The 10,662-nt window shown below is 56.2% G+C and overlaps 1 long non-coding RNA gene across 2 annotated transcripts; it reads left to right on the forward strand.

Annotated features, from left to right (window-relative positions):
* The first annotated feature begins 1,270 nt into the window (after positions 1-1,270).
* Positions 1,271-3,904, forward strand: LOC119113984 (uncharacterized). 2 transcript variants are annotated; one of them, XR_005095991.1, is made up of 3 exons: positions 1,271-1,328; positions 1,672-1,836; positions 3,846-3,904. It is a non-coding gene; the product is annotated as an uncharacterized LOC119113984 (long non-coding RNA). The 2 variants fall into 2 exon arrangements; XR_005095992.1 differs by having other exon boundaries at positions 3,834-3,872.
* Positions 3,905-10,662: the final 6,758 nt, after the last annotated feature.

Genomic DNA, 10,662 nt, shown 5'->3' on the forward strand with positions numbered 1-10,662 from the left:
TTGAAAATGACCTGATAAAATGACTGAATTAAAGGCTCATTGTCACCCTGCAAACTGCCTGATAACGAAAATCAGATCATGACATCAAATATTTTCATAGATATGGCCTCATATGGCCTGTCTTAGTGTTGACTTAGGAAGAAAAATTACTTTTTCAAGGTTTGATGTCAGCTTGCAGACTAACTAAGGAATATGCTGCACATTCTGTTATATGCTGAGGCTTCCATATTTTCATTGAAGGGCATCATAACAATTGTTCTTCCAGCGATCAGTGAAGGTGATCATCTAGGACACATTCCAGAGCAGAACACAAAACAAAGGCTTGAGGCGAGTTTGACAGGTATGTTATGAAAGCACTCCCCGCTATGTTAGAAGTGAGGCCCCAACCATGTTTGATAGATGGCATGAGGCTAGAGCTTAGATGCACAGGTCAGCCAACATAAAATCCCAATTATGATATTGATTTCTCCCATGTACTGAGATAATTGGGAAGTTAAACAAATGTCCTTTACCCCACTTGTGAGGCAATCGAGATGCTCAAGTAAAAAGGTTAGCATGTAACTAGTAAAGCAACTGGGCTTTGATGGGTATAGGGCATGACACAGCCACAGTGTTTGATCAATCTTACAACTCATCCTACCACTTTGACCGACCACTTCTGCTCAGTAGAGACCTATGTCAATAATATCAGTCATCGAGCACGATTCCTCTTGCACATACGCAAAAATCGCTGGTAAATCAGTCGGATTTCACCACGCACAAACGCACCAGCTCCTGCCCGCGCTGTTAGGGATGATAGGATCAAGGCCGGATGAATATTTGAGTTCGTATGCTTTCAGTCTTGCAAAAAATGTTGCTTATTATGACATCATATGCCTACCAAGTTTCCAAAAGAGAGATAGGTTTTTAGTTTCCTTCTTACATGACGTCATTCAAATCTTATGATTTCAAAGCCACTTTTGCCATACAAGGCATCTTGACCGAATTGACTGATCTAAAGATATGCTAGATGGTGTAAATAATTATTCCGATTTAATTTGTTCAGAAATCAATTCCACAGAAATTGCAAAATTGTAGGTTATCACGAAAATGGGTTATACAAAGATGCAGGACATTCACAACGTATTGGCGCATTTGCGGCACGAACGCATTAACGCGGCCGATCTGGCACGCGCCGCGTTCCCCAAGTATACCAGGCGCGTAGCGTGGATCGGGCGTGTGCCTGGCGCGTTGTAATTTAATCATTTTGACAAGGGTTTGTGTACTGGTTCTGCATCGTAGAGAAAATCGCGTTTGAGTTCGCCTCCTGCACTGGCGAAAAGAGCCATGTAAGTTCTAAGTCGGCACCATGCGATCGGGACGCCTGAACCGGCTTGCATTGTTGGATCAGTGGGCCAGACAGCAAACCGCGGCAGGGACATGAATGGGCGATTGGTGCGGCGTCAGTGCCTGACAGTTGTTACAATACGGCTATCCTATTATGGTCTGGTCATGATCTGTTACGGTTTGCAGGATGGGTAGTCTGTTGAATATGAATTAAAACAATTTTTCATGTAACAGTGGAGAGCCCATTCCTAAAATGCAATGGAGTTTGCAATATTAGCAGTTCATAATTACGTGAGACACATTTTTTATTTCATTGGGTTTGACTTTATCCTGTCCTGTTGCCAGGGCCAGGGAGCGCAGTGAGAGCAGCAGCTCGGGATCAGGTTCGGAAGCAGCCAAGAAAAAGAAGCCAGTTGAGCCCAAGAAAAAGGAAAAAGAGCGAGGCCGTGATAAGGAGCGTAAGAAGCGGGCCAAGAGTGGCAGTCCATCATCAAGTGATAGCAGTAGAAGGTAACAGGTTCTTGTTATTTGTAACATGCTTAGAGGTATGCTGGGACTGTATCTGATTTGAGGACAAAATTGTGGTAAGGTCCTTTCATGCATTCTCTTTGTGTATGCTGAATTGATTTTTCATTAACAAGTAGCGGTGAGGGTGTACTTTCCTACCTAACATTAGAAAAAATCATTGTACACCATTTTCGTTTTTAAGGCAGGACATATCATAAATAATCTCAAAACAGGTAGAATCATGCTCCTACCTTCAAATTTCAATAACTTCGATGGCGGGCCCCGAGCGCCGCGCCACCACCGCCTGGACTCCCCTGCGCCGTTTGTGCGTTGCCGTTGCGTAAATACAATATTTCTGCTTACCAAGAACTCTACAAAATGTACGGGACCAAGGTAAACCATTCGTCGTGTTTAGGGCAGGACATATCGTAAATAATCACAAAACAGGTAGATTCATGATCTTACCTTCAATTTTTTATAATTACGATGGCGAGCTCCCGAGCGCCGCACACACACAGCACCCGCGACACCGGCGCCATTACTGCGCGGGTCACAAATTACTGCGCATCAAGCAGCATCAAGAACCATAAAAATGTACCGCGCCAAGGTAACAAGAATCCACGAAATTTGAGTCTATTCTCAGTTAGGTTGTTAGGTTAGGTTAGGTTAGGTTAGGTTAGGTTAGGTTAGGTTAGGTTAGGTTAGGTTAGGTAGGTTAGGTTAGGTTAGGTTAGGTTAGGTTAGGTTAGGTTAGGTTAGGTTAGGTTAGGTTAGGTTAGGTTAGGTTAGGTTAGGTTAGGTTAGGTTAGGTGCTAGTTTAGGATATGTTCTGGACTATTCTGGCCTGTGTGTTCATAAATGTACCTAAAGTCGATAAGAAACGGTTTTGGTTGCTTTATTATTGTTACCTTGGTCCCGTACATGTTTTATGGTTCTTGATAAGCAGGAATATTGTGCTTTCGCAACAACGCAGAAACGGCGCTTGGGAGTCGAGGCGGTGCGGTGCGGTGCGTGCGGCGCTCGGGAGCTCGTTATCGTATTTATTAAAATTCGAGGGTAGGAGCATGATTCTATCTGTCTTGAAATTATTTACGATATGTTCCGCCTTAACACGACGAATGGTTTACCTTGGTTCCGTACATTTTGTAGAATTCTTGGTAAGCAGAAATATTGTATTTACGTAACGGCAACGCAGAAATGGCGCTGGGGAGTCCAGGCGGTGCGGTGCGCGCGGCGCTCGGGAGCTCGCCATCGAAGTTATTGAAATTCGAAGGTAGGAGCATGATTCTACCTGTTTTGAGATCATTTACGATTAGTGCCGCCTTAAACACGACGAATGGTGTGCAATGATTTTTTCTAATGTTAGTAGGAAAGTACACCTACACCCAAGTAACTCTTATGATCAATGAAAAGTAGATCACAACAGCCAATCCAGGGAGTGGCTCTGTAGCCATTGATGCACCCTAAAACCTCAACCCATCATCACAGTTTTACATCTGTCAAGCATGGTGGATCCAAACCAGCTGTGATTATTGAGAATTAAGTTTGCAGCTAGGAAATTCTGAGGTGACATAAGTGTGCATTACTCAGGAACACACTACCCTGCAAGGGACCTCACCTAGGCTGTGTGCTTTGTCGGAAACATTCCTGTTATGACATGTTTTTTTACTTCACTGGACTGAAGCAAGAACCCTGAACAGTAGTGCTGCATGTAACAGGTGTTACAAACATTTGAATGTGCTGTTTTGTTAAGCTGCATGTCATCAACCACTTACTAAAAATTATAGATAAGTGTGTGTGTTGTGTTGAAACATGATACTGACCAGCATTGGTCCACTCCCCATGCACATCCTATTCCCCCTCTTCCATCATTAGTATGTTGATGAACGCCTACTTCCTCCCTGTCCATTCCCTCTAATGGCCCTCCTGTCCAATCAGCTGACCTCACCAGCCTCCCCGCACAATCAGCGCACAACACCACCATGTCTCGTCACCTGCAGCTCGTCCGGCAGCTCGTCCGGCTCATCGTCCAGCTCGAGCAGCGCCAGCTCGCGCAGCAGCAGCTCCTCCAGCAGCAGCTCTGAGCGAGGCCCGCGGCCGCGGGCGGCGCCGGCCGGCGGGCGGCGGCGTCGGCCGGAGCGGGCCGCCCGCCTCCAGCCAACCGCAAGTCGCGCTCAGCGCAGCGCCAGCCGGCCGCGCCGCAAGGCCCGCTCGCCCACCCCAAGCCGCTCAAGATCCCGTGGGCCATCTGACGCGTAACGTGACCAAGGTGAGAGCCAGGGTTGGGGTGAGTTGCCTCCGGTCAGCAACCACTGGGCTGTGGTGGCCGACGTCCGCAGACTCGGTATCGGTCACGGTATCGGGATCAGTGCTGATATCGGTCACGGTATCGGGATCAGTACTGGTATCGGGCACGGTATCGGGATCAGTGCTGATATCGGTCACGGTATCGGGATCAGTACTGGTATCGGGCACGGTATCGGGATCAGTGCTGATATCGGTCACGGTATCGGGATCAGTACTGGTATCGGTCACGGTATCGGGATCAGTAGTCGTATCGGTCAGCACGCGGTCTGCGATGTAGGGTCTCGATTTCAAGTCCGATGTGCGGACGGTTTCGCCAGGCCCATTTTGTCGCGCTCACGTCGCTTCCGTTGAGATGTTTTCCATCATCTGACGATATGCAAGCCAGTAAAAGAAGTCGTCTGATTCACCAACGCCGCCCACCACGCAGAATCTCATGCACTGCTTGAAGGCATAGCCCACGGATCAAGCCTCACGAGCGTGTTCACATCCCTGCCGGTCTTTCCACCTCAATCGCTTGAAGAATGTGTTCTTGTTATTGAAATGGTCTCAGGCACTCAAGACACCAGCTGGGCACGTGGCCTCGACCCTGACAGAGCGGGCGAGCTCGGGCGCGAGTCGTGCCCTGCGGGAGACTGGCCGGCGCTGGGGGTCCGAGCGAGACGGGCGGGCGGACCGAGCTCAACATGTCCCGGCCGACAGTGCTGAACCCCCGCTGTGACGGTCGCGAGCCGCACACGCCCCGGGCGAGTTACGGTCGGAAGTTTTGGCGTCCGTTACGGCGGCCGCAGTTTGTCCGGTGTTAGCCTGGTCCGGATCCTGCACGGGAAAACTGGATGAAAACGGGAATCGTTGGTGCGCTAAACCCATGCGTACAAAAGATGAAACGAAAACGGGTTATCACTTCAAAACAGCGTCTTTCGTAGATTACTCGTCATATGATTGTGGCAGGACGGGATTGGCTCGGCTAAGCCAAGCGATCGCTTGCTTCGGTTAAACCATACATGCTAATAAAAGATAAAAACGAAGTATGCAACCGTTTTAAAGCAGCAGTTTTTTCCTACATTGGCTCGTCAATAGGTTATGACGGGACGTTATTGGTTCGGCTCGGCTCGGCGTGGCGCTGTGCGGCAGGGGGTCCTCAAATCTAAATCTGGACCTTGATTCATTCGTGTGCCACAGTTGTGAAATATCACCATCTGGCTGAACGTGCTCTCCCATAAATTCGAACTAAGTCCGTAGTAAAGGGAACTCGTATTTCTGGCTTCCATTTCGTTGAGAAAGCTCTGACCTGCTTTTCCGTCGGTTTGACGTATGCTTAGCCTTCAGTGCGGAGTTGCCGTTACATTCATTGTCGTAACGGACTCGGGATTAACTATTTTAACTTTTAGTGTGCTTATTGGTTATGATAATGAATGTGAAGGGAAAGCGATCTTTATTTTGATTTCGATGGTAATATCTTGATTAAGTCTTGGTTCTTAGGATGATGAGAAAGTTCCACAGATGTTAGCCCAGAGAGCACGTTCAACCTTTGTCCTGCTGGAAGTGCCTTTAACGACTAATATATTGGTCAAGGGCCCCAGTAGCCCTGTGAGTTAGAGCGCCTGCCTTTAGATCCACCCACTCGTGGCGGGTGGGAGCGAGTCGTTTTAAGCGACCTCTGTTCGCTCCTGGCGGGACGGCCCGCCGCTGGTGACAGCAGCCGCGCGAAAGGTCAGGTGCGTCCACAGGATGGACGGGGCCGTACCGGGCGTTTCTGGCACGCTGGACTTTCGCCGGCAAAATCTTGCCGTTGACCTGAAATATTACGATCGCATGGCGGGGGCCGGGGCTTGCGCAACACGCTCCGCAAAAGCATGGGACTCTAGTCCCAGAAATACATCCAATCAAAAGTTCGCACTAAATCTTTAAAAAAGAGGTTTGATATTCTCCGGGGATGTCCGTGGCGTGTGCTGAGCCATCACATAACTGCAGCCGCCTAACGGGGTCACCGAGTGCATCCACGTCACAAGGTCATCGAGCCCCTGGTGGCCGGGCCGACTGGATTAATTTGGCTGAATGTCGTCGCCCGGGACGCACGCGTCGGCTCGTGTTTCCCAGCTGTGCGTCCGGTGACACTGATCACACGATACCACGGTGGCCGCGACAGCGGCGCGTGTCTTCACCAGCACGCGACCCCTGAGGCCCACCGCGGCCTGCTCCGGGCGTCACGCGCCGTGCCGGGCGCCGGTGCCGACGCCGACGCCGACGACACGCGGCGGCGGTCACCCCCGGCGGCCACCCGCGGTTGGCCGGTCCGCCGCGGCGGGACCGGCAGCCGGGGCCGCCGGCGCCGCTGCGCTGGGCGGACGGCCGGGGCGTGCGGCCGAAGTGCACGTGCCAGAGCCCCGGGCGGCGGTGGCGGCGGCGGCGGGCGGCGGGCGGCGGCGGCGGCGACGGCCCGATCGGCACCGGTCGATCCTGCCGCCGCCGCCGCCGCCGCCGCCGCCGCCCGGGCCCATCGATTGGTGGGGCGAGTTTCAGCGGCGCACCTGCCGCCGCCCGGGCCGGATCCAATTAATGCGCGGCCGAGCTGCACGCCGTCAGAAAATTGGCGCATCTCTCTCGGCTGGCCGCGTTAATTGGCGTGATGCCGGCTCGGCGGCACGGGGCGGCGGCACGTGACGCCGGGCGGGTGTCTGCCGCCGGTCTGGCTGGCTGCGGCAGTGACGCTCCGGAGCCACGGCGGCCGGCGCGCACGGCTTTCGCGCGAGCGGGGCGTGCGTTCACGGCCGCTGCCGTCTTCTCGGAAGCGCGCGGCGGGGCTTTTCTGCGCGGGTGGCCGCGGCGGTGTAGACAACCCTGAAGGGAGACCCACGCGGATGACGAGGCCTCGGCTGGTCCTGACGAGATCTCGGCAGGGCCTGACGACATCTCGGCTGGTCCTGACGAGATCTCGGCAGGGCCTGACGAGATCTCGGCAGGGCCGTGGATAGGAGGCAGCTGGTCTTATTATGAGGGAACTCCTGCCCGTTTCGGCCGGGGCGGGACTCAGATGCGGGTAGCGACTGGTGGGGCGACACGTTGCCCTCTTCACCTGGCGTGCGCTCGTTTCGGGGTGGGGAGGGCGGTACGCCCGTCCTCCTCTGGCCGCTGCGGTGAGATGGCGTGCCTGTGGGTCAGGCGGTGACGGGCAAGGTCGCTGGCGGTGCGGCACCGCTCGTTGTTGTTTATTGGAGTTTACGGGGGCACCGACTGCGGTGGTCATTTGGCGCCCATACAGCGGCACCGCTCGGTTCACTGCATGGCTGTGTGTGTGTGTGTGTGTGTGGAGTGAGGTGGAGGGGTCAGGCTCTCCGTGTCTCGGTGTGAGCAATGGCGTGGCGATGTGTTCACGCGTCCGTGGGCTGTCTGTGCGTGCATGCAAGTGTGTGGCGCTGATCGGCGGTGACCCGGGGTCAGCCGAAACAGTAGCGTAGACTGAGCGTCGGCGGAACGGCCACCGCCGCCGACGACATCCGCTAGTGGGCCGGTTCGCTGATTCGAGACACGCCCCCGGTGTCGGAGCTGAACTGAGTGGGGGTATCCGGAGCATCATTAGCGGCGGGGCGGCGGGCCTCACGCCCCACCATCAATCTCACTGGTATGAGCGGCGCGGCACGGCGCGGGGTGGCCGGCCAGCGGGCTGGGCCCGCCGCGCCGCGGTCTGCTGACTGGGGCTGCCTCCATTGGCTTGTGATGGCGGGCGTTGGGGAGGGCGGGGAGTCCACGGGTCCGTGCACGACGCGGTGGTTTGTGTCCTCCCTCCGCCCTCCCCCCGCTCGCTCTCAGGCCGTGGCCCGCCACGGTCGGCGCAGGCCTTGTGTACCGTCCCTCCCTTCCCGATCTGTCGCCGCCACCCCTCCCCCCCCCCCTTCCACCCTTCTCACCCTTCCCTCCCCAGCCGCCGCCTGCCGTCACAGGCGGGCCGCCGACTACCCCCCTCGCTACAGCGAGGAAGTGTATTGAGCCGTTGCCCCAAGCAAAATGACCTCGGTCGTCGGCGCGCCCCTGAGCCCCAATCACCGTCATCATCGCCACCACCGCCGGCCGCCGCAGGACCACATCCAGGAGATCTTCTCGGTGTACGGGCCGGTGAAGCTGGTGGACCTGCCGTCGAAGCGATTCCACGCCGACCTGAACCGCGGCTACTGCTACGTCGAGTACGAGACGGCCGAGGCGGCCGAGACGGCCATGAAGCACATGACGGGGGTCAGGTGAGCCCGCGCGCGCGGCGCCTGCTGCCCGCTCGCGCCGGAGCCGGCCTCGGTCGCGGCGGGCCGCGGCCGGGCGCTGCGCAACGCCACGTTCGCGCGCGCCGTCGGTGAGCGTGGTGCAGGTCGCTGCTGGCAGTGATGTGGACTGTGGGCTGCTGTCTGCGCCGCCGCGGATCTCCAGCACGGCGTGGCCGTTGTCCGTTATCGCGATGCGTCCCAAAGCTCGTTGATCGGCAACGGCGGCTAGCAATGCGCGTGCGCGATTCAATGGGTCTTGCGGACGATTCAGAGACGTTCATTTGCTGGGAGCATCTGTCCATGTGTTTGCATCGGGGGAGGGGGAGGGGAGCGTCGTGCACGTTGATAGACGATATGTTCTGGCACCGATGTGCCCGGTGTGTACGCATACGAGTATGTGTATGCGTGTGTATGTAGGCTAAATTATTTATTGCAACGTCGGGGGTTAGCTTGCAATGGGACGCAGCAACAGCCATCCCCCCCCCCCCCCGCCCATACTGCATGCTCTCTCCACTCTCTCCGCGTGCAGTCCGGATGCACTACGGCCAGGGGATGATGGGATGGATGGGCCGCAGTACGTCACCACCGACGAGTTGTGTGGATGATATTCATTGTGCATTCACTGGGTAGAAAGGATTCGGGGCAATGCAACTCAGCATGTCACTTAACGTGTTTTACACGTAGATGACTGTGGCTGGTCCCCAGGTTGACGGTCAGGAGGTGACATGTGCTGTGAATGGTCCCCATACCGACGGCCAGGAGGTGACTTGTGCTGTGTCTGGTCCCCATACCGACGACCAGGAGATGACTTGTGCTGTGAATGGTCCTCATACCGACGGCCAGGAGGTGACTTGTGCTGTGTGGTCCCCAGATTGACGGCCAGGAGGTGACCTGTGCTGCGTGTAGTCCCCAGATTGACGGTCAGGAGACCTGTGCTGTGTATGGTTCCCGTACCGACGGCCAGGAGGTGGCCTGTGCTGTGCATGGTCATCATACCGACGGCCAGGAGGTGACTTGTGTTGTGTCTGGTCCCCATACCGACGGTCAGGAGGCGATCCGTGCTGTGTGTGGTCCCTGGTTGACGGTCAGGAGGTGACTTATGCTGCGTGTGGTTCCCATACCGACGGCCAGGAGGTGACCTGTGCTGTGTGTGCTCCCCAGATTGACGGCCAGGAGGTGACCTGTGCGCCGGTGCTGCTGCCGCGGCCGCGGCCCCGCCGCTCTCCGCCGCCGATGATGCGTCGCCCGATGCCGCCGCGCTATGCCAACCTGCCCAGGTGAGAGGCCGGCCGGAGGGTGCGGACGCTGGAGCCGTAGCCAGCCATCGGCGTCGGCGGCACCACAGCGGCTGGGTAGACGAGGACCCCGCTCCGACCGCTCCTCAGGCCGGTATGATGCGGCTGGACCGGTGTTTGCCACGCGGGTCCCATCTGATGTCGCCTTGTGCCTTGTGTTGTCTGCTGCGCCTGGACATTGCGTCGTTACTCCAGGTTTGTCACTTCTCGGCTTCCGAATGGCGCAGTACCACGAGACCAAGTCATTTCTGTTGTAGGCTCATATCATTTTTTTCTTGTTGTCCAGGACTCATTACTGCGCTCCGTTTCCGTGAACAGACGACCCAGTATAACCTCGGTAAGAAATCGAGGCGTCGTCTGGCCGGCACTCTAACCACGCCGGATGTCGCAGGTACCGACGCCGCACACCGCCGCCGCGCATGCGCCGCACGCCGCCGCCGCTGCCGCCGCGTCGGCGTCGCTCCCGCACGCGCTCGCGCAGCCCCCGGCGCCGCCGGCAGCCGACGCGCAGCCGCAGCCGCAGCCGCTCCAAGTCCCGCTCCAGTTCCGCCTCCAGCCGCTAGGCGGCGGTGGTCAGTTCGCCGGTCGTCAACAGATGGCAGTGGGAGCGTCGGCCGCCCGACGAGTGGGGGTGGAGTGAGCGTTGTGCTGAATTGTGGGTGTGCGTAACGCGAATGGGTCGGCTTGTGAAAACGTGTGCGTGACAGCTCGGTTAGAATGTATCATTTTTCGGTTGATGAATGTTGTGAGGCCGGATTTGCCGGAATTTCTTTAGTTTGTCGCACAATGGTCATGCTCGTCCCTGCGGACTCATAATGGAAGCCATACATACCAGCACCTGGCTTTACATCTTCTAATGGAATTTGCTTCCCCACGCCGTGGTCATATTCCGCGCCAGTTCCGTATCTGTCCCGTGTCGATTACCTGGCTGCGTCTTTCGCGCGTGAATGCTGGAGGGGCGCGTATCCACCAGGGAT

Source organism: Pollicipes pollicipes, unplaced genomic scaffold (genome assembly GCF_011947565.3).
Source record: "Pollicipes pollicipes isolate AB1234 unplaced genomic scaffold, Ppol_2.1 Scaffold_7262;HRSCAF=8765_pilon_pilon_pilon, whole genome shotgun sequence".
Taxonomy (NCBI): domain Eukaryota; kingdom Metazoa; phylum Arthropoda; class Thecostraca; order Pollicipedomorpha; family Pollicipedidae; genus Pollicipes; species Pollicipes pollicipes.